Source organism: Thermobia domestica, chromosome 8, assembly GCF_964235325.1.
Source record: "Thermobia domestica chromosome 8, izTheDome1.hap1.1, whole genome shotgun sequence".
NCBI classification, from domain to species: domain Eukaryota; kingdom Metazoa; phylum Arthropoda; class Insecta; order Zygentoma; family Lepismatidae; genus Thermobia; species Thermobia domestica.
In genome coordinates, this window is record NC_137461.1 from 257,791,572 (window position 1) to 257,812,070 (window position 20,499).

General features: G+C 36.7%; 1 protein-coding gene across 2 annotated transcripts in view; it reads left to right on the plus strand.

The window, feature by feature from the left end:
- LOC145693565 (protein Wnt-11b-2-like) overlaps positions 1-20,499 on the plus strand; it is a 246,002-nt gene that overhangs the window by 147,852 nt on the left and 77,651 nt on the right. The gene's annotated exons all lie outside the window — the stretch shown is intronic.

The window sequence follows — 20,499 nt, forward strand, 5'->3', positions numbered from 1 at the left end:
CCAGAGGTCTCATTTTAACCAGAAGAGTACTTTTTCGAACCGTTTTTCTGATTTTTTTTCTTTTCTGATTCTCAAACGAGGTGCCTAAATGTCCTGTTTTTGAGCAATATGAACAAAGTGTCTCGTAATTGTTATTCAAAATATAAATGACCAGAACAAATTCTGCACTCTTCCGTTTAAATGACTGCGTATAGAGTTATTTTTGGTATCAACACTTACTGGGAATTTTCATTTTAGGCCGTGCCTGGAACTGACAATTGTTGAATATTACTTACAAAACGCTGCACTGTAGTGTTTAGTATTTTCTAAAGATCAGTTGAATTATTTTGTATGCAAATAAGAAAAAAGAATTGAATTAGTGGTATTATATTGTAGTTGGATACACTGAGTGTGAAAAGAGAGTTCAATAAGTTAGTTGGAGAGGTACGATCCGAGTGTTAAGACGTCCGTGCGACATTGTAGCAATTGTAATATCTAACGCCAAAATATAAGTATATAATATATTAATGAGCACTCATTTAACACACAAACGAATTAACCCGTCCATGCGAGCTTTTATTATAGTGTGCTATAGAAAGAGATTTATATAAAAGAAGTTTAGTGGAGTCAGATTACAGAAGACATTATCCTTTCGATAAGAAGAAAAAAAGGAACATTGCAGCACTATCACTCTTACTTTTGTATTTTGTAACTTCGAAGCAATACTGGTACTTAAAATGGAATTTGTAAATTTTATACCACTTACCTTTCTTCCACCTATGCGATTCATATGCGTCCCGTTTTTGCAAATTAAAATTCTTGTCAGCTTGTGTACGATAAATAGTGTCCTTTTCATTCATTCTTTTTTTTTCTTTTTTTTCAAGGAGGAATCAAATATAGGACTAAAATGTCGGTGATGGAAAATTCTCAGTAAAAATCTCTAATTTTTGAATATAATTTACTGTCTCTTGAATTTTCATGTGTAATTGAATATAATTAAACTTGTATTCAGTGGCACTGGAAAACCTTCCTCACTATGAATAACGAAAGATCTTGTGGATCTAAAGTAGCCCCATGTGTAAGACGTAGTCGGACCGACCACGAACCGCGGCAGACTGCCGTCAAAAATTTGGCGGGCCGACGGCGGCTTAACGCTGCGGTACCGTTACGAAATTACACGAATGCCTCAATTTTACCGCCATAGCAGTAATAAGGCGCCATCCTGTTTCCCCTCGTCTGAACCACTAATGCCGGCTTGAAACTAGTGTTGGCACAAAAAACGGTTTTCGGTTTTTAGAAAACCGAAACCGTTTTTTGAAAATTTTCAAAAACGGTTCGGTTTTTTACCGAAACCGGTTTCGGTTTTCTTCAAAACCGGTTCCGTTTTTTTCCTAAATTTGTTGTATTTCTGACCAAAATAGTGTTTCGTTTTCCGGAAACCGATTCCATTTCCACAGAAATAGTTTTATGTTTTCCAAAAATTTTCACCGAAGCCAGTTTCGGTGAAAACCGAACCGGTTTTGAACAAAACCGGAATACCGGTTTTTTGGGTTTCGGTTTTTCTAGAAACCGGTTTTGTCCATTCCTACTTGAAACCACCATTACTGCCATTAAACCGCCACATGGCCTAGCCGTAACCACCAATACCGGTATTAACCCGCCACAAGGGCTCTTTTCTGCCCCCTTTAAGAGTCTTCATCCCGGCGAAATTAAAATACCGCTAACTTTACAGTAATTATGTGATATCTTCAAATAGATAAAAGATAATGATAATCGAAATGCGGAACAAGATTGCTCTAGACAATATTATTTTACATGAGAAACCGTTATCACGACTCACTTATCTGCTTTCAATTTCGAGCCATTTTGAAAATCGGCATTTATTTTCGCGTTTCTAAACAGCTGAAAACGGAAAGCCACTAGGTGACTTGTGATAACGGTACCTCACGCAAAATAATATTGTCTAGGGCGCTCTTGTTCCATATTTCAATTATCTTTTATCTATTTGAAGATATCACATAATTACTGTAAAATTAGCGATATTTTAATTTCGCCGGGACCCTGAAAGTTCTATACCAATACATGGTTAAAACACAAAATAACTAATGCTTTAGCGTACTTATATGTTAATTTCACACCAAAGATTTTTTAATTTTTATTATTATTATTATTATTATTATTATTATTATTATTATTATTATTATTATTATTATTATTATTATTATTATTTTACTGTTTTCCGCAGACGATAACGTCGTCTCTTCGGAAGGGACTTAAGTTGTAGTTGAGATATAAGTGGAACACATGTATGGGCTATGAGATTTTCCAACAACAATAATAAAGAAGCTCACTTTATTTATACATATAGGTGAACTTTTATTGTTGTTGTAACCATAGCAGGAGACATAAGAATACATACACAGAGCAGGAGTAACAGCGAGATGAGACTGCAATAATCGTAATATTTACATAAGGAATGAAATAAATAAACAAGGAACGAATGGTATAAGATTTGAGTAGTCGTAAGGTTATGATGATGAGATGAAGTGCATGAACGCCACAATTCACAAGCCAGTGTTAGTTGTCACAAATGATAACATCAAAGACATGGCCTTTCGAGCATATCAGAAGTAACTAGTAATTATCAGTGAGAATTTTTAATTGGATTGTATTCTTTACAACGCGCAAAGCTTTCCGCAGTATATTTGGCATTTTTGCCAAGTAACGTAACATGTTCTGCTGTAATCATTCATGAAAATAGTTTGTGAGTTTGTGAACAGTTACATGAGTAGCAGTGCTGCCACCTATTGTTCTTATATCCCAGCAGCGGACATTCCCGAGTTCTCACTCACCATCATTCAGCGGTCATTCGTCGCAAAGTCTGTATAACGCCGCCTGCCGAAACACCGACAATTGCCAGCTAATTTTTCGATGACGGCAGCCGCTTTCCTCCCGCTTCGGTGGCTTTCCGCTTGGAACCGAAAGCGGACCGATGTCGGCAGTCTTTTTTCTTTCACTTCGGCGGCTATCCGCCAAAAGGCGACGGCACTTTGCATACGAGGAGGCATATAATGTATTTGTTTCTTTGTGAATTTTCAAAACGTTCAAACTACCCTCTACGTAAGTAAACGAACTCTTATAGAACGACACTATGTTAATGTGTTGTTCGTCAAAAGTTATCAAAAATGATAAGAGACAGTAATGTTTGTTAATGAGTTCAGCGTCCTAACAATTACATTCCCTATCCGCCCTCTTATTTTTATTGAAACGGAGAGTGATAATAGAAGATTCTTCACTTCTAGTTTGATTACAGAATCCTTATATAGCAAAAAGTCAAAAAGAGCGATAAAGAAGTATTATTATATAAATATTTAAAGTATTCCAACAATAGATTCCATCTCTGCCATTGTCTCTGCATTGAAACCGGAATTAGTAGACTAGACATCTTCCATTTCCAGAAGACCAAAAACGGTAAAAAGTAGCGAAAATTGGTTTTGGCTATGGATTCAGCGTTCCAAGAACAACTTGTATCTCTACTTATGTCTTATCTATCTATAAAAACTAAAAATGATAAAGATGTTTTCCTTCTCGTTTCAATACTATATATGCATATAGAATAACCAGTCAGAGATAGTGAGATTTTTTTTTAAATATGAAATCAACGTTCCAAGCAGGTTTCATCTACTTCCGATTTCAATGTTGGATTTCTCCAATTTGGTAGTCTACCTAGCTTCAAAACTCGAAACAAAACTCTATTGAAGACGTATGAGAAACACTTGTAGAGATGAAATAGATGCAAATAGGGAATGGAAAATACACCTTTTGAATATTTAAAGCAATTTTAGTAGTATGAGTGTCTTGAATTGTCTGTCTTAAAATCCTCAATGGTGTCATATGGTATAAGAAACCACTTCTCTTGTTTTGTTGATTTTTTTAAAAAAAAAAGAACTGCTATTATTGAGTAAAAATGATGAACAAGTAGGAATTGATTTGATCCAGGCCCGTGCTGGCCCACCGGGACACCGGGACGTGTCCCGGTGCGCCCTCCGATATATCACAGTATAAATAAAGGTACAAGTTTTTAGTAATAAATTCTTACAGTTTTATTGGTAGAGAACCCGTGAAAGGTGCAGGGCGCCCATTACATTAGGCGCCCTTCCGAGACCACATCAAAGATGAACGATGTTATTTACTCTTCTGTATAGCACAGTTCTGTACAATAAATACACATAGTTAGCTACTGTTGGCGAAGAACCCGTGAAAGGTACAGTGCGCCCTTTACATAAGGCGCCCTACGAAACATCACATTATAAATAAGTGGTTTTAGTTATCCTGTATAACAGCTTTGTTTAATAAATTGAAATACTGACTGGTAGTACAGAACCTGTGAAGAATACAAGGCGCCCTTTACATAAGATGCCCTGCGAAATATGACATTTTTTTTTTATTTTATTCTTCTGTATTTCAGTTTTGTATTATAAATTCATACAGTTGCTATTGGCAGAGAACAGGTAAAGAGTATAATCTAACTCACTCACTCACTCTATGGCCTATGGAACCCGGAGGTTCAATGCCGCGTTCACAAAAGCTCTCCACTGACTTCTATCCTTAGCTAACTGCATCCAGTTTCTACTTTGTATTCCAATTTCTGCGAGATCCATCTTAATATTGTCCTCCCATCTGCGCCTAGGTTTTCCTAATGGTAGTTTTTCCATTGGTCTTCCAGTCAAGACTTCGAAAGCGTTTCTACTTTCTTCCATTCTAGCTACATGACTTGCCCATCTAAGCCTCCCAGACTTGACGACCCTACCAATGTTGGGTAAACCGTATAAATTATGTAGTTCCCCGTTATGAAGTTTTTGCCATTCCCCATTCCCGTTCCTCTTGGGTCCGAATATTCGTCTCAGGATCTTGTTCTCAAATACTTTCAGAAAGTTATATAGCTATAAAACGAAACAATGTGATACATCAAGAATAGTTCGGATAGTCAAACGTACGATGCATTTATATAATACTACACTGACACTAGTCTCTAATTTACGATTTTTACGGCATCGAAGCTTTCACAGTCTTAATATGCATCCATATATCCGAGCATATTGATTGTTTCTGCGTGTTTTAAAGCAGTGTTCGGATAATCAGTACCTGTTGTATTTCTGAAATAAAACTGTGTTAATTTCCGTAAAATGTGGTCTTCCTGTCACCACGGCACGGCGCGTCCTCAGGTTGTGGATCGAGAAGAAGGCCTCTGGGATATAGAGGTTAGCTGTGAATATACTGAGTAAGCAGTTGCGGACAGACAAGGGGTGATAATCCAGCTGGAGAATTTGGTGTGAGGCTAACAACCTCATCCATTTAAAAAAAAAAATATATATATTTCAGATAAGTTCGCAGAATCCTCGGATCAGAACTGATAACTTGGCACGAACTCCGCAAAGTAAAATCGACATGAGATTTGGAACATAAAATATAACAAGTCTCTATAGGAAAGGCGCGGTAAAATCTGTAAAAAATGAGTTTAGAAATAGAGGTTGGACCTAGTGGGATATCAGGAAGTTAGATGAGAAGGAAATGGAGAAGTCAAGTCGGGAAATTTTACGTTCTTTTACGGGGAACAAATTAAAAATTACCAACTAGAAACAGGGCTTTCCGTTCACAAACGAATACGTAATATCAGCAACCAAATAGGTTGAATTTTTTAATGATAGATTTTCTTTTACTTCCCTTAAGGGTCGGTGGTGTAATATTGTTGTTTTAAATGCACATCCCCCAACAGAAAATAAGGATGGCGATTAAAAAAAGACAGTTGTTACGAAAAAATAGAACGGGTATTTGATCATCTCCTGCATTACCATATGAAAATTATGTTAGGCGGTTTCAATGTTAAGGTAGGACCAGAGGGTATTTTCAAACCGATTATAGGGAATAAATGTTTGCATAAGGAATGTTGCGACAACGGCGTTAGACTCATGAACTGTGCAATATCCAAAAACCTTATCGTGAAGATTACAAAATTCCAACATCGCGACATTCATAAATATATTTGGACCTCATCAGATGAAAAACCCATATTCAAACTGATCATGTTTTAGTAGACAGAAAAGAGCAGCCTAGCACAACTGATGTTCGGTCGTTCAGAGGAGTTGATTGTGATAGTAAGAGAGAGACTATTATGGAATAAAGGAAATATTCAATATCTGAAAACGGAGCGGTATTTTTTTTTTAAAAAAAATAGAGGAGAGTCAGGTGAGAGGGGAGCCAGATTGAAGGGTCGAATAGATTCTCGGTTTTAGAAGGTTCGGAGTGCACTAATATTCAAGATACTTGGTTGAAATTAGAGATAACATTAAAATTTCAGCAAAAGAAATATTGGAGGACGCAGAAATACGCAGGAACAAACCATGGTTCAACCAGGAATGTACTAAAGTAGCAGACAAGAGAAAACAGAAGAAACTGAGTTGGCTACAAAATCCGAACGAAATAACTGCATAAAATTTCATTGTCATCTGGCAGAAAACTTCTAAAACTTTTAGAACAAAGAAACGCGACTTTTGAAAGTTAAACTTATATAACTTGAAGATAATAGTGAAAACAAAAACATTCGGGACATGTATAAATGCATCAAGAAACTTAAGAAGGGCTATCAACTTCGTCCTTATATATTAAAGAATCCTAAAGGAACAGTTCTCATTGATACAGATAGCATCTTAGATAGATGGAAAGATTTCTTTCACGATTTGCTTAACACATAGCCAAAAACTAATGCACGTGGAGAAAGTGAAATGCATGCAGCATAACGGTATATTCCAGAACCTAACCAGACAGAAATAGAAATCGCTATTTAAAAACAAAATAAATAAATAAATAAATAAATAAATAAACACATATCTCAGGGTGTAGACGAAATTCTGATTGACTTAATTTTAGCTGGAGGGAAATTATTGTAGAGCAAGATACACAAACTCATTCTCATTATCTGGAACAAGGAGGAATTACCACAAGAGTGAAGAGAATCAATCATTGTTTCAGCTCAGAAGAAAAGCAACAAAACAGATTTAATAATTATCGAGGCATTTCTCTTCTGCCAGCATCCAATAAATCCTCTTAAACATTGTATTAGGAAGATTGACTCCATACGCAGATGAAATTATTGGAGATTATCAGAACGGATTTAGGTAAAATCGATCAACTGTCGACCAGATATTTACCATTCGACTAATACTTGAAAAGAAATGAGAGAATGCAACATCCTGGCACATCAATTATTGACTTTAGACTCTGGTAGGAGGGAAACATTGTACAACATGCTTACAGAATTTGCAATACCGAAAAAGGTAGATTAATTAAGATATGTTTAAATAAATCCCGAAGTAAGGTTCGAGTAGAGAAATTCTTGTTCACGAGCTTTCACGTTGAGAATAACCTGAAACAAGGAGATGCGTTGTCGTCATAATTATTTAACTTTGTTCTGGAGAACACTATAAGGAAAATCAAAGACAGCAATCAGGTACTAGAGCTGAATTGTATTTGCCAGGTTATGGCGTATGCTGCTGATGTAAATTTAATAGGGAATGATAGAACAATAGAAAGAAAGGAATGCAGAAATCTTAATTAACGCTTGCAGGGATATAGGCTTAAAAGTAAATGCACAGAAAACTAAATAAATAGAAGTTTGTCGGGATCGTAATACTGCATTTTATGGATGCGATAAAATACCAAATAATATTTTCTTTCGACAAAGTGGATACTTTCAAATATCTAAGATCATTATTAACACACCAAAACCATAATCACTAAAAAAATTGATGCCAACTGAAAGCAGGGTGCTATTATTCAGTTGAAAATCTTTTGTTGTCGCTAATTCTGTTGAGGAATTTGTAGCTCAAAATATAAAACGATAATCATGTATGTTGCGCTGTATGGTTGCGAAACATGGTCACTGACTCTGAGAAAAAATCGCAGACTAAAAGTATTTGGAAACAGGATTCTTAAACCAATATTCGAACTCCAAAAGGAATGGGAATGGGGAAAGGCGGAAACTTCATAGCGAGGAACTGCATAATTTTATACCGTTTACCAAACATTGTTAGGGTCATCAAGTCTAGGAGGCTCAAATGGTCAGGTTATGTAGCCAGAATGCAAGAAATTAGAAACGCTTTCGAAGTTGTAACTGGAAATCCAAATAGGAAAATGACCGTTAGGAAGGCCGAGGCGCAGATGGGAGGACAATATTAAAATGGTTCTCGCAGAGATTGAAATATAAAGTAGAAACTGGGTTCAGTTTTCTAAGGACAGAAATCAATGGAAATTTTTTGTAAACGCGGCAATGAGCCTCCTGCGTCCATAGGCCAAAGAGCTATATTTAGTTGTTAATACATTTAGCCTCTTCTTACTTGAGAGAAATGTTATTACAGGAACTAAAAAATTTTTCTGTAGTAAAGAGGATTTCGATTCGAGGTTAGCTATTTACGTTAACACTAAAACAAATTTGGTGGTGATTTTGATATAAAATGACACCCATACTTTCTTTCAAAGTCTCTCTCTCTCTATATATATATATATATATATTCCCGTTTGTATGGGCGCCTTTTAGTAGACTTGTCCACCGCCCTCATTAGTATCCCAGCACGGCCCTGATTTGATCTGCTACTGCATTAGAAATACGTATAATACAAGTAGTACACGGCACTGTTAGAAGTGTGTGTATTACTGTAAGGAGATTGTGTGTCACTGTAAGGAGTATGTGTCACTGTTAGAAGACACTGCCACTGTTAAGATACTGTGTATCACTGCTAGGAGTATGTATGCTACTGTTAAGAGTATTGAATAACTGTTAGGAGACTGTGTCACTGTTAAGAGACTGTGTACCACTGTTGGAATACGTGTATCATTGTTAGCAGTACCTGTATCACTGTTAGGAGTATGTGCATCACTGTTAGGAATATTGAATCACTCTTAGGAGTATTGAATCACTCTTAGGAAATTGTGTCACATTTTGAGACTTTGTATCACTGTTAGGAGTATGTGCTACTATTAGGGGTATGTGAATCACTGTTAGGAGACTATGTGTCACTGTTAGGAAATTGTGTGGCACTCTTAGGGGTATTATGTCACTGTTAGGAGTATGTGAAATACTGTTAAGAGATTTGTGTCATTGCTAGAAGACTGTGTCACTGTTAGGAGTATGTGTGTCACTTTTAAGAATATGTGTATCACTGTCAGCAATACGTGTATGAATCTTAGGACTATGTGTATCTCTGTTAGGATTATGTGTATCACTGTTACGAGTATGTGTGTCACTATTAGGAGTATGTGAATCATTGTTAGGAGACTAAGTGTCACTGTTAGGAAACTTGCCATATTAGAAGACTGTAAGTCACTGTTAGGAGACTGTGTATCACTGTTAGGAGTATGTTTGTCACTGTTAGCAGTATGTGAATCGCTGTTAGGATACTATATTGTCGCATGAGAACCAGAGGAACGTAACTCTTAAAATGCGGTTTTCGTTTTCTTCGTGTTTGGACATAATTTTGAAAGCCCCACCTGGTGTAAATGGAACGTAACGCCATCTCTTCTCCTTGTCGATCATTTGTTGTAATGTACCTCAATTACCATTTTATTAAAAACATATCTTTCTAAGAACATAATATTTTTTGTCCTTTTGCCTGTAAACCTACGAAAATGGAGTTACGTTCCTCTGGTTCTCATGCGACGATTATCTCATTGTTAGGAGACTGTGAGTCAATGTTAGGAGACTATGTATCACTGTTAGGAGTATGTTTGTCACTGTTAGCACTATCTGAATCGCTGTCAGGAGACTATATGTCACTGTTAGGAGGCTCTGAGTCACTGTTAGGAGATTATGTATCACTGTTAGGAGTATGTTTGTCACTGTTAGCACTATCTGAATCGCTGTCAGGAGACTATGTCACTGTTAGGCTGTGAGTCACTGTTAGGAGTATGTTTGTCACTCTTAGCAGTATTTGAATCGCTGTCAGGAGACTAAATGTCACTGTTAGGAGACTGTGAGTCACTGTTAGGAGACTATGTATCATTGTTAGGAGTATGTTTGTCACTGTTAGCAGTATTTGAATCGCTGTCAGGAGACTAAATGTCACTGTTAGGAGACTATGAGTCACTGTTAGGAGTATGTTTGTCACTGTTAGCAGTATTTGAATCGCTGTCAGGAGACTAAATGTCACTGTTAGGAGGCTGTGAGTCACTGTTAGGAGACTATGTATCATTGTTAGGAGTATGTTTGTCACTGTTAGCAGTATTTGAATCGCTGTCAGGAGACTAAATGTCACTGTTAGGAGGCTGTGAGTCACAGTTAGGAGACTATGTATCACTGTTATGAGTATGATTGTCACTGTTAGCAGTATTTGAATCGCTGTCAGGAGACTATATGTCACTGTTAGGAGACTGTGAGTCACTGTTAGGAGACTATGTATCAGTGTTATGAGTATGTTTGTCACTGTTGAATGTTATGAGTATGTTTGTTATGAGTGTGTTATGAGTATGTTTGTAGCAGTATTTGAATCGCTGTTATGCTAGGAGATTATGTCACTATTAGGAGTATGTGTATCACTGTTATTGAGTATTCACATCAGGGTTGGCAAAAACCATGGTTTTTATTAAAAAAACAAAAAAAACGGGTTTTTTTTGTTTAAACCAGGTTTTTTTGGTTTAAACCAGGTTTATTTGGTTTAAATAATTTGCTCTATATATTCATATCATATATGGACAGAAATAAGTTTGTTTCGCCTTGATGTTATTATGCAACAGCCGGGTTATGCTGGAAAGGGTCATATAAGCTTAAAGCGGAATAAAAACTGCTTCTCGAGTTACATCCGAGAGAAATTGTCCTCCATTTGAACTCGGAACCAGGACTAATTGGCCACAAATGCGATACGTCTGCCGACTCACTCACGAAGGAATCCTGATAAAAATACGTTGTAGTCCAGGAGCATATGTCAATATTTTCTAGTCCGTGGGATTTTGAATGAAGGGATGTTGCGGGTAGGTGGAACATCTTCATTAGAAGGTACCTAATCATGTGGTACCAGGTGGCAAGCCGAAAATCATGGCAGGGGACCGGGAGGGGGGTAACAAAATGGCCGCCAGCGACAGTTGTCTCTCGGACTTTAAAGTGCTATAACTTCTACAACTTTCATATTGAAACCTTGAAAGTTGTGCAAATATGTAAAAACACATTAAACATTCCATTTTGGAACAATTTGGTGCAATAGCGACGCCATATTTTAAATATGGCACCCTTAAATCCCAAAATTCGGTATTATTTATTTATTTTCTTTATATTCAAACGGAAATAACTCGTAAACTGCCACAGATAGGCGAAATCATCCCGAAACAAATGTTGTGGGTCCGTGTGAGGGCTTTCCAACGAGGTATATGCAATTTCTGTATCTTTAAAACTAACGGAGCTAGACTAGTTTATGTTACAGTATGTGTATACCTTATAGCTTTTAATATAGGGCTAGTAAAATTAAGCGAAACCTGCATTTGTAAGTTCGTGAGTTTTGTGTGAAGGATCTTTACGGTTTGAAGGAATACCTTCACTAGAAGGTACCTAATCATGTGGTACTAGGTGGCAAGCCGAGAACCGTGGCAGGGGACCGGGAGGGGAGAAACAATATGACCGCCGTGAAATTCGTCTCTCTGGTTTTAGAGTGCTATAACTTCTACAAATTATATATTAAAATTTTCGTGATTGTGCAAATATGTAAATAATATATTATAAATTTTATTTTAGAACAATTTGGCGCCATAGCGACTCCATATTTTAAATATGGCGTGCTTCAGTATTAAAATTAAATTATTATTATTTATCATTTCTTTATATTCAAAGGTAAACAACTTGTAAACCGCCACAGGTAGGCAGAATCGGCATGAAATAAACTTGTAGGCCAGATCGGTGGCTTGAAAATGAGAGATTGATGTCGTATCTTTAAAACTAACACAAAATGACTAGTTAATGTAATGGTAGGTGTCAGACTTTGTGGGTTTTAATAGAACACAACACAACACGAACATAACCTGAAAAGAAATGCAACATAATTAACCTTGGCTTTACGTACAGTACCTATATCTAATATCTTTAACATGATGCTCTGTGATACAATTAGTTTAGAAATATATCCTGTAATTACACAGTTTTGGATGTAAAAGAGTTACACCTACAGAAAATATATTTTCTTGTGAGAATGTTTATGTAACTAATAAGTATATACTATTGTTTATAATATAGATTGATTTACTTCATTTATCTATTATTTAAAGAACCCACTTTCTATCTGACCCTTTCATCATAAAAAAACACTCAGTTCGTTAGTTGGTTTATACTACTTGGTTTCTCACCTGAACATTCCTTACACAATATTCTACCCTATGATGCAAGACTGATGTTTTTACACCTGAGCATTCCTTACATCATATTTTTAAGGTTTCTCCCCTACGATGTAACACGTATGGTTTCTCACTAGTCATCGAGAGTCTCATCACTATCATCTTCTGAATCTTCCCATCGTAAGTCATGGTTTACACACTGATCTTCAGCTCCTCCACAAAGACACAGTTCCGTACATCGCATGGTCCGAGATCGACATTTGCATACCAAAGAACATTTACTTATTGTGCAACCGCAGCGAATCAACTGCAATACAGTCTCTGGAGCGCAAGGTAGTGTGCACATCACAGGAACAATATTATTTTCGTCACTGGTTTCTTCTTCCCATCCACAATACACAAAGAACAAGTATACCAGTATCTTGGGACATTATGTAGATATTCTGTGCCCCTTGAAACGCTGCATAAAGACTGTGAAGTATTACTTTTGTATCTGCTTCTTCATGTGTACTTTTTAACTCATTGATGTCTTTCAATTCTGAAGATTTTGCATCTGTCCTCCAGCTGGCAACCTAAGCGTTTTCCCAACTTACTCGCATGAAGGAGAATTTTTTTCTGAAAGATAAGCAGTAAATATATCCTTGATTTTTGGATGAGATTAAAGATTTTTCATAGTGACATTTTTTATATTGGCAGAGTCAGATATCTTGTATTCGATTGTGGACTGTCTCTTGCTCTTTTCTTCCACATTGACTTCTTTAATGACTTATTTCCATATGTATCAAAAACAAGGTGAGTTTCTTCGTATTTCAACATTGTTGACTCTATTCTTTTGCAGAATTCTGTAGACTTATCGTGACATATGTTAACATGCGCTGGCTTTTTCAACGCTTGGAGTTACGCCATGCCATCAAGAACAGCAACAGAGTAAGAAGATATTTCTTCCAACATCATCAGAGTCCTGCTCAGCGTTAGCTAGAGCAATATCGTTTGTAATCTTTAAAGAAATTCTTTGATGCTTATTCTTCCTCTTCGGATAGGAAAACACAACACCAAAATTTTCCAATTCTTCCTCTATCAAGGCGTTCAACTGTTTTCTAGTCAGAAGTTTATCGTCACTCAAATTATTGCTTTTAGCAATGGAATTATAAAGTTTCTCTACCTCACCCATTGACGTAACACGACCTTCATGAAGGAATTTGCTTAGTGAATAAATAAATTCTGTTTTGGTAGCCTCTTCACTCACAGAGTTAAGACCAGAATCCTTCTTGCCTTCGTTTTTGCGCAACACGTTAACAACATGAGTATTACAGCAAGACTTGTGATAGGATATATCCTGTTCATGAGCATCTCCAGGATCAATGTAGTTACTTAATCGTATTTTGAACACTTCATTCTTTGACAAACTTACTGCTTCTCTCAAACGACTACCGGATCGATCGTAGGTGATGACATACAGCGGGTTTCTTCGTTTTCCTTCTTCGTCACAGAAGAGACATTTTGTTTTCTCATAAGTTGGTGTTTGTGATCTTGTAATATATGAGTTTGAAGCATCCGAGTCTTCATGGATTTCCTGTTGCTCTTTTTCAAACGATCTTCTAGTTCTTTCCATAATCTTCTTGTGTGTGCAGTTCTTATAACAATCAGCATGCCATGATGCATTTTTATTTCTTAGATCTTCACTTGTTACTTCACCCAAACGTCTATTCAGTTCAATGTATTCTTTGGCCATCCATTCTGCTCTCAATTTTATACATTGTAGCGCTTTTTCATAATTGGAGGGTTTCACAAGTGGTTTCTTTGTTTCCTCTTGATAAAAAATACACATGGAATAGTTTGTATTTAATTTTATTTTCTTCGCCGAAGGAGGTAGCTCACTTGCAGATGACTTTTGATATTTTTCTCATGCTCTTCCATTTTCCTATTTCATTCTACTATACTGTTCATGCCTGCAACAAAGAAAAAGTCTTTCAATGCCAAATAAATAATGAAAATAAAAACTATTATAAAACTTCACAGAGAGAGAGAGAGGCGGCCATATTGTTCCCCCCTCCCGGTCCCCTGCCACGGTTTTCGGCTTGCCACCTAGTATCACATGATTAGGTACCTTCTAGTGAAGGTATTCCCTCAACCCGTAAAGATCCTTCACACAAAACTCACGAACTTACAAATGCAGGTTTCGCCTAATTTTACTAGCCCTATATTAAAAGCTATAAGGTATACAAATACTGTAACATAAACTAGTCTAGCTCCGTTAGTTTTAAAGATACAGAAATGGCATATACCTCGTTGGAAAGCCCTCACACGGACCCACAACATTTGTTTCGGGGTGATTTCGCCTATCTGTGGCAGTTTACGAGTTATTTCCGTTTGAATATAAAGAAAATAAATAAATAATACCGAATTTTGGGATTTAAGGGTGCCATATTTAAAATATGGCGTCGCTATTGCACCAAATTGTTCCAAAATGGAATGTTTAATGTGTTTTTACATATTTGCACAACTTTCAAGGTTTCAATATGAAAGTTGTAGAAGTTATAGCACTTTAAAGTCCGAGAGACAACTGTCGCTGGCGGCCATTTTGTTTCCCCCCTCCCGGTCCCCTGCCATGATTTTCTTCTTGCCACCTGGTACCACATGATTAGGTACCTCCTAATGAAGATATTCCACCTACCCGCAACATCCCTTCATTTAAAATCTCACGGTCTTACAAATGCGCCTGGACTATTGTACTGATCTTTACATGCTTCTTAATATAACTGTCAAGAGTCATTTCAGAAGGACAACAAGATAAACAGTTGCACAAGTGAAACCATTATACAGAATTACATATGGACAATTTCAAAGTACTACGGAGTACAGAAGAACTAATTTAGTTCAAGTTAGTTAACAACGACTTTTATTGGTCCAAATTAAAGAAATACAACGACTTAATTTGCATATCAGTAAAAAAAGTGAATAAAGATACGAATTATTTGAGTCCACTTTGGCTGTCTCATTTATACATAAATAGATACCAAAGATACTTCTCACTTCACTAAATGCCTCTCATGGGGTCTGTATGACCCCCCACCACCACACACAAAAAGTACGGCATTTCGATGTATTTTATCAATAGTAAACATTGAAATGAAACAATATTTAGAATTTTTCTTGATTGCAATTGCATAACAATAATAACAACTACAAAAATATCACAAAACAAACATTTATAAACTTATATATAAAAAAAGTTGCTTTTGTAGTATAATCTTTTTGAGTAATGAATGGGGAATTTAGGTCTGAATATAATACGAATAATATACGGGAGTGAGACGTGATAACCCATAAATGTGTGTTCATCAAGATTTTACGAACACTTACACTTTTACGAACATTTTTCGTTTTTTGGTTTAAACCAGTTTTTTAAAAAAAAAAAACAGCTGGTTTAAACCTTGGTTTAAACCATGGTTTAAACCACCTTGGTTTAAACCAGCCAACCCTGATTCACATATATCAGCTTCCTCCCACATTATCATTTCACCAAATTTATCATCAACTTTCACTTGTCTTATTCATCTGTCTCCCTTTGCCTCAAGGGCATAATCATTGGACGTTAACCTGAAATATTTTCTTTGTTGTACGGTAATATTGTGTTTCAAATAATGATGGTGACGAATGTTTCACTATATACCAAAGTTCATGATCATAAAATAATTACAATAAGAGTGATTTTTCGGTCACGTTTAAAAATTTACTCAAAACTTTTATCTTCAATACGAAAGGGACTTGTTTCTGATTACATTTACTTAATAACACCATTTTTCTCCATAGAACCAACCTGCAGGCATTGTGAACAACAGGAAGAGAAAATAAAAAGCAAGTTGCAAATCGCTTTATTACTCTTTGAAAACAAAATAATAACAATAAGAAAAAGAGTGGCCACTAAAACGTCTTTATTCATTGTGTGACATCTTATTTTCCTACACAAAATTAGCTCACGCGTTTTGTTGCTTCAAGAAATAACACCATAACTAAATGAAGTTCTTCGTAAGAAAGACAGGCATTTTTTAACCACCAGGTGCCGCTAATGGTAATACTGATGATATAAGATTCATAGATTGTAACCACGATATGAACAGCCACAGCATTTTTAACGTTTTCAAAAGTGCCGCAGTCATTCTTTACTTGTAAAGTGTTTCGTTTTTAAACGCGTTGTTAAACACTGAAATACAGGAAATTATTATTGCTTTAGACTTTTTTTTTTTTTTAATTTACTGCCTCATAATTTTGGTTAAGGTCGATTTCTAGTTCACTAAATATATACGTACGAGACCATACTTATTCGTTCCCCTTTCAGAAATCACTGTAAATGAAGAAAGCGGAATTTTCCTTTCCATTGGCAGTACAATAATTATAAGTCAGGATATCAACAAAATGTACCGGTACAGGGTGTACCAAAAGTAAATTCATAAAAAAGTTTTATGGAACGTGTTTTAAACAGAAAGTACTGGAATGATGTTAATTTAGTGGAGGGACATCCTCGTACAGGCCACAGGCGGGTTTTTAGGACCCGGTTACCAAGGGCGCTAATTTCTCTGTAAATTTGGGGGAGGGCATTAAGATGCAGAAGGCACATATATTAGGATTTTAAGACAAATTGCATTCAAATTATGCCAAATATTGTATGTTCATAAATACAATGCGGGGGTCCAGATGAGCTTTGGGGTGGCCCGGGCCCCCTCGCTTCCCCCAGGATCGGCGCCCTTGGCAGTTACACCTATGAATATATTTGGGGGAATAGTTTTCATTCAAAATTGTACAATTAAACTGAAGAATGATATTGATAAAGGGTTTAGCACTGCACGGATTGTTGTGATACTTACACCGAAAGTACCTCATATTCAAAGATAACTTCGGTCAGAAAATCAAATTTCTTCGAATTTCGAAGTTATTGTTGAAAAATCGAAAATCAAAGATTATTCATGTCTCGGAAACGATTTGAGTTAGGAGGATGAAACAAAATATGAATATACTTTACTCGAAGGGCCTTACCGAAAACGAGAAACAATGTATTTCGTGCTTAAAACTTCCAGCGAAAAGCACGTCGAAAATATTCGAATTCAAATATTTTATCTTTCGGTGGTGCAACTTGGTGTAAAATGAGGAAAACCAAAGTCGGATACGCCTGGAGGGTGTGCAACCCACGTTAGGCCATAAGTGGCAATACTGGATGTGCATTTGGCTGGCACGAATACTGTCAAGACAGAAGTCAAAGATGGTCAAGTTTGAGTTTCTGATTCGTCATGAATGGATCTACATAGGAATATGACTCTCATAATCGTACCTCCTCCAGAAACAGCGTGGGAAGACTAGTACCAGTGTACCTTAGTAGGATACCAATATTTTAAATCGTGATTTACAGAAAGCGTTTTAGATTATCCCTATATATAATATATACCAATATATAATGTACAAATATTATAATACACAAGATGATGATAATACAAAAATATTCAAAATGTTTCTGCAATGTCTTTCCTGTATTAGAAAACATTGCAAGGAAAATGAAGAACACGGTATGTGGAACCTTCACTCTTCATCACTATGTGCATTTATTACTGGAGTGACAAGACTGGCAACACACAATTTGCTTAAAATGTCTGTAGGCTGAACAATCTTAGCAAAGTATCGAGTACGTGAAAGGTAATACATGTCTGCAGCGACATATGAACAACATCAAACCATTCGATTCACATATCCACATTCACATTAATACAGCTTTAGACACGAACACTCTATTGTATTTGAAACAAAATCAATATAACACCCGTATGTCTCCCGACTAATAATGTCGAGATCGTACCTCGAATTTAACGGTGTGGGTATTTTCTTTCGGGATTGATTCTGTTATTTTCGTTCATCATTTTATGTGTTGAGCTGACTGAGTTTAACGTCCCTTTAAGCACCGAGGGTATATGAGACGTGGATCTAACTGATTAACGTGGAATCCGAACCACATGAGCTCCCACCGGGAATGGAACCCAGGTCTCCCACGCCAAACGCGCGTACAGTAACCACTTAGCCACGAAGATATCTTTCGTTCATCATTTCAGCCGAGTAGGACACTGCCTGAGACAACTGTTTAATTTTTAGGTCTCTTTGTGTAAATTACTAAGGGAAGTCCAGGATGTCCCCAAATGTGACTTTTGAGAAAAATGTGTACACTTGTTACAACCATGTTCTTCTACTTCTAATCCTAAAGCCTGTGACAAACATCTTGGCATTTTAGCTAAACGAATAAAACGCAAGCTCTGACGCGACGTTGCCGAGTGGCAAATGGGTGTGGGTTATGGCTTAGCTAAGCAGACGAACTACAGCGCGATCAGGTGGCAGGAGATAGGACTGAAGTGAATTGTACAAAATAAACGTGACAATACCGCAGGCCTGTCATTTGCTAACAGCATTTAAAGGGAACTTGGAGCGCCGCCTTCAAATGCCAAGATGATTGTCACGCCGTTTTAATATGTTCTCTGTGATGTGCTGCCATTCCATTTGTTGAACTTCCTCGTCGAGGCCATCGTCAGAATTAAGACGATTGCCAAAAGGATTATATATAAAAAAGAAGCTATCCGGCATAAGAATCCAACTTGAGGAAGCAACTTGTTATTCAATTGGTGACGTAGAAGCCAATACTTTGTCCAAGAATACCATAAACGGCCTCAACAACCTAGTGAGTTTTTGGGACCATAGCGGGAAAAGTTCGCCTCGGCCGTAGTCAATTGCCTCCGCTTACCTATCAGAGGAGTAAAAGTCGATCTGAAAAGGTAGGGAGACGCATGGTGTCACGCCGCCCCCCGTACCTATCTTTGCCCATTGTATTTTTTAGGAAGTGGGAGACGCCATAGATTAATTCTTGGAATTGGAGTAACGAAGTCCCCCGCTTTCCCCTCACTTTTATCCCTGCCTTTCAGTGTAGGCATTAAAATTGTCAATTTTCTTCCTTCCAAATATTCGGCTATATCCCGAAAGCAGCAATACACACAGTAAATATCACCTTGTGTTATGAGAATCGCTAGCCAGCTTGGATCTTGAAACATACATTTTACTATTGCTGTGACATTTGTGATTGCAGTATACGACCCTAGCATATCTACATAACTAATCGTAGTATAAACAGTAAATGACTTACATAGAGGCTTTTTTTTTTTTTTGTGGTCCAGGGTATGATTTTCATTGATACTCATTACTCGCCCTCATGCCATGTCGAATATATTTTCCATCAAAGATTAGTACCAAATGTTCAACAGTATTTAGAAGTTTCGTTATCACAATACAGCTTTTTTTCAATTGTTATGAACTCTTCTCGAGAACAGGCCGCAACACCGAATTTATAGGGTAAAATGATTTTTCGAAGGACGTCATAACAGATGCACTCATATCCGAAACTTGTTGCTCTCTTTTCAGCCCTAGAATTGCAGCATTAACATATTCAAATTGCAGTTCACAGTTCAAACAAAAACGTAACAGTAGTTAAATTACAGTTCGATTATCAACAGCACTAGCGCTGTCACTCGGTTTTTGGAGGAGGTACGATTATGAGAGTTATATATTGCCATATAAAGAGTCATTTATGACGAGTCAGAAACTCAAATTCGACCATTTTAGACTTCTGACAGTATTCGTGCCGGCCAAAACATTTACATATGGCGTAACGTGGGTTGCATGTTGTGCAGGCGTATCCGACTTTGGTGTACTTCATTTTACACCGTTGGAAAGCGGGTATCTAACCATGGTCAAAATATACTCGTGTTACAAGCAAGTTCTATGGTGGAAAATAAATAGTGGTCACTCAAATATAAAGCAAAAAATAATTGAATTCAAATATTTTCGACGCGCTTTTTGCTAGAAATTTCAAGCACGAAAATACATTGTTTCTCATTTTCGGTCAGGTACTTCAAGCAAAGTATATTCATGATTTATGTCACCCTTGTAACTTAAGTAGTTTCCGAGATATGAATAATTTTTGATTTTCAAAATTTTCAACAATAACTTTGAAATTCAAAGGAATTTGAAGTTGATTTTCTCGACAAAGTTATCTTTGGATATGAGGTACCTTTGGTATAAATGTCGCTGTAATTTGTGTTTGGGCACTTTTCACCCCTTATCCGGCTA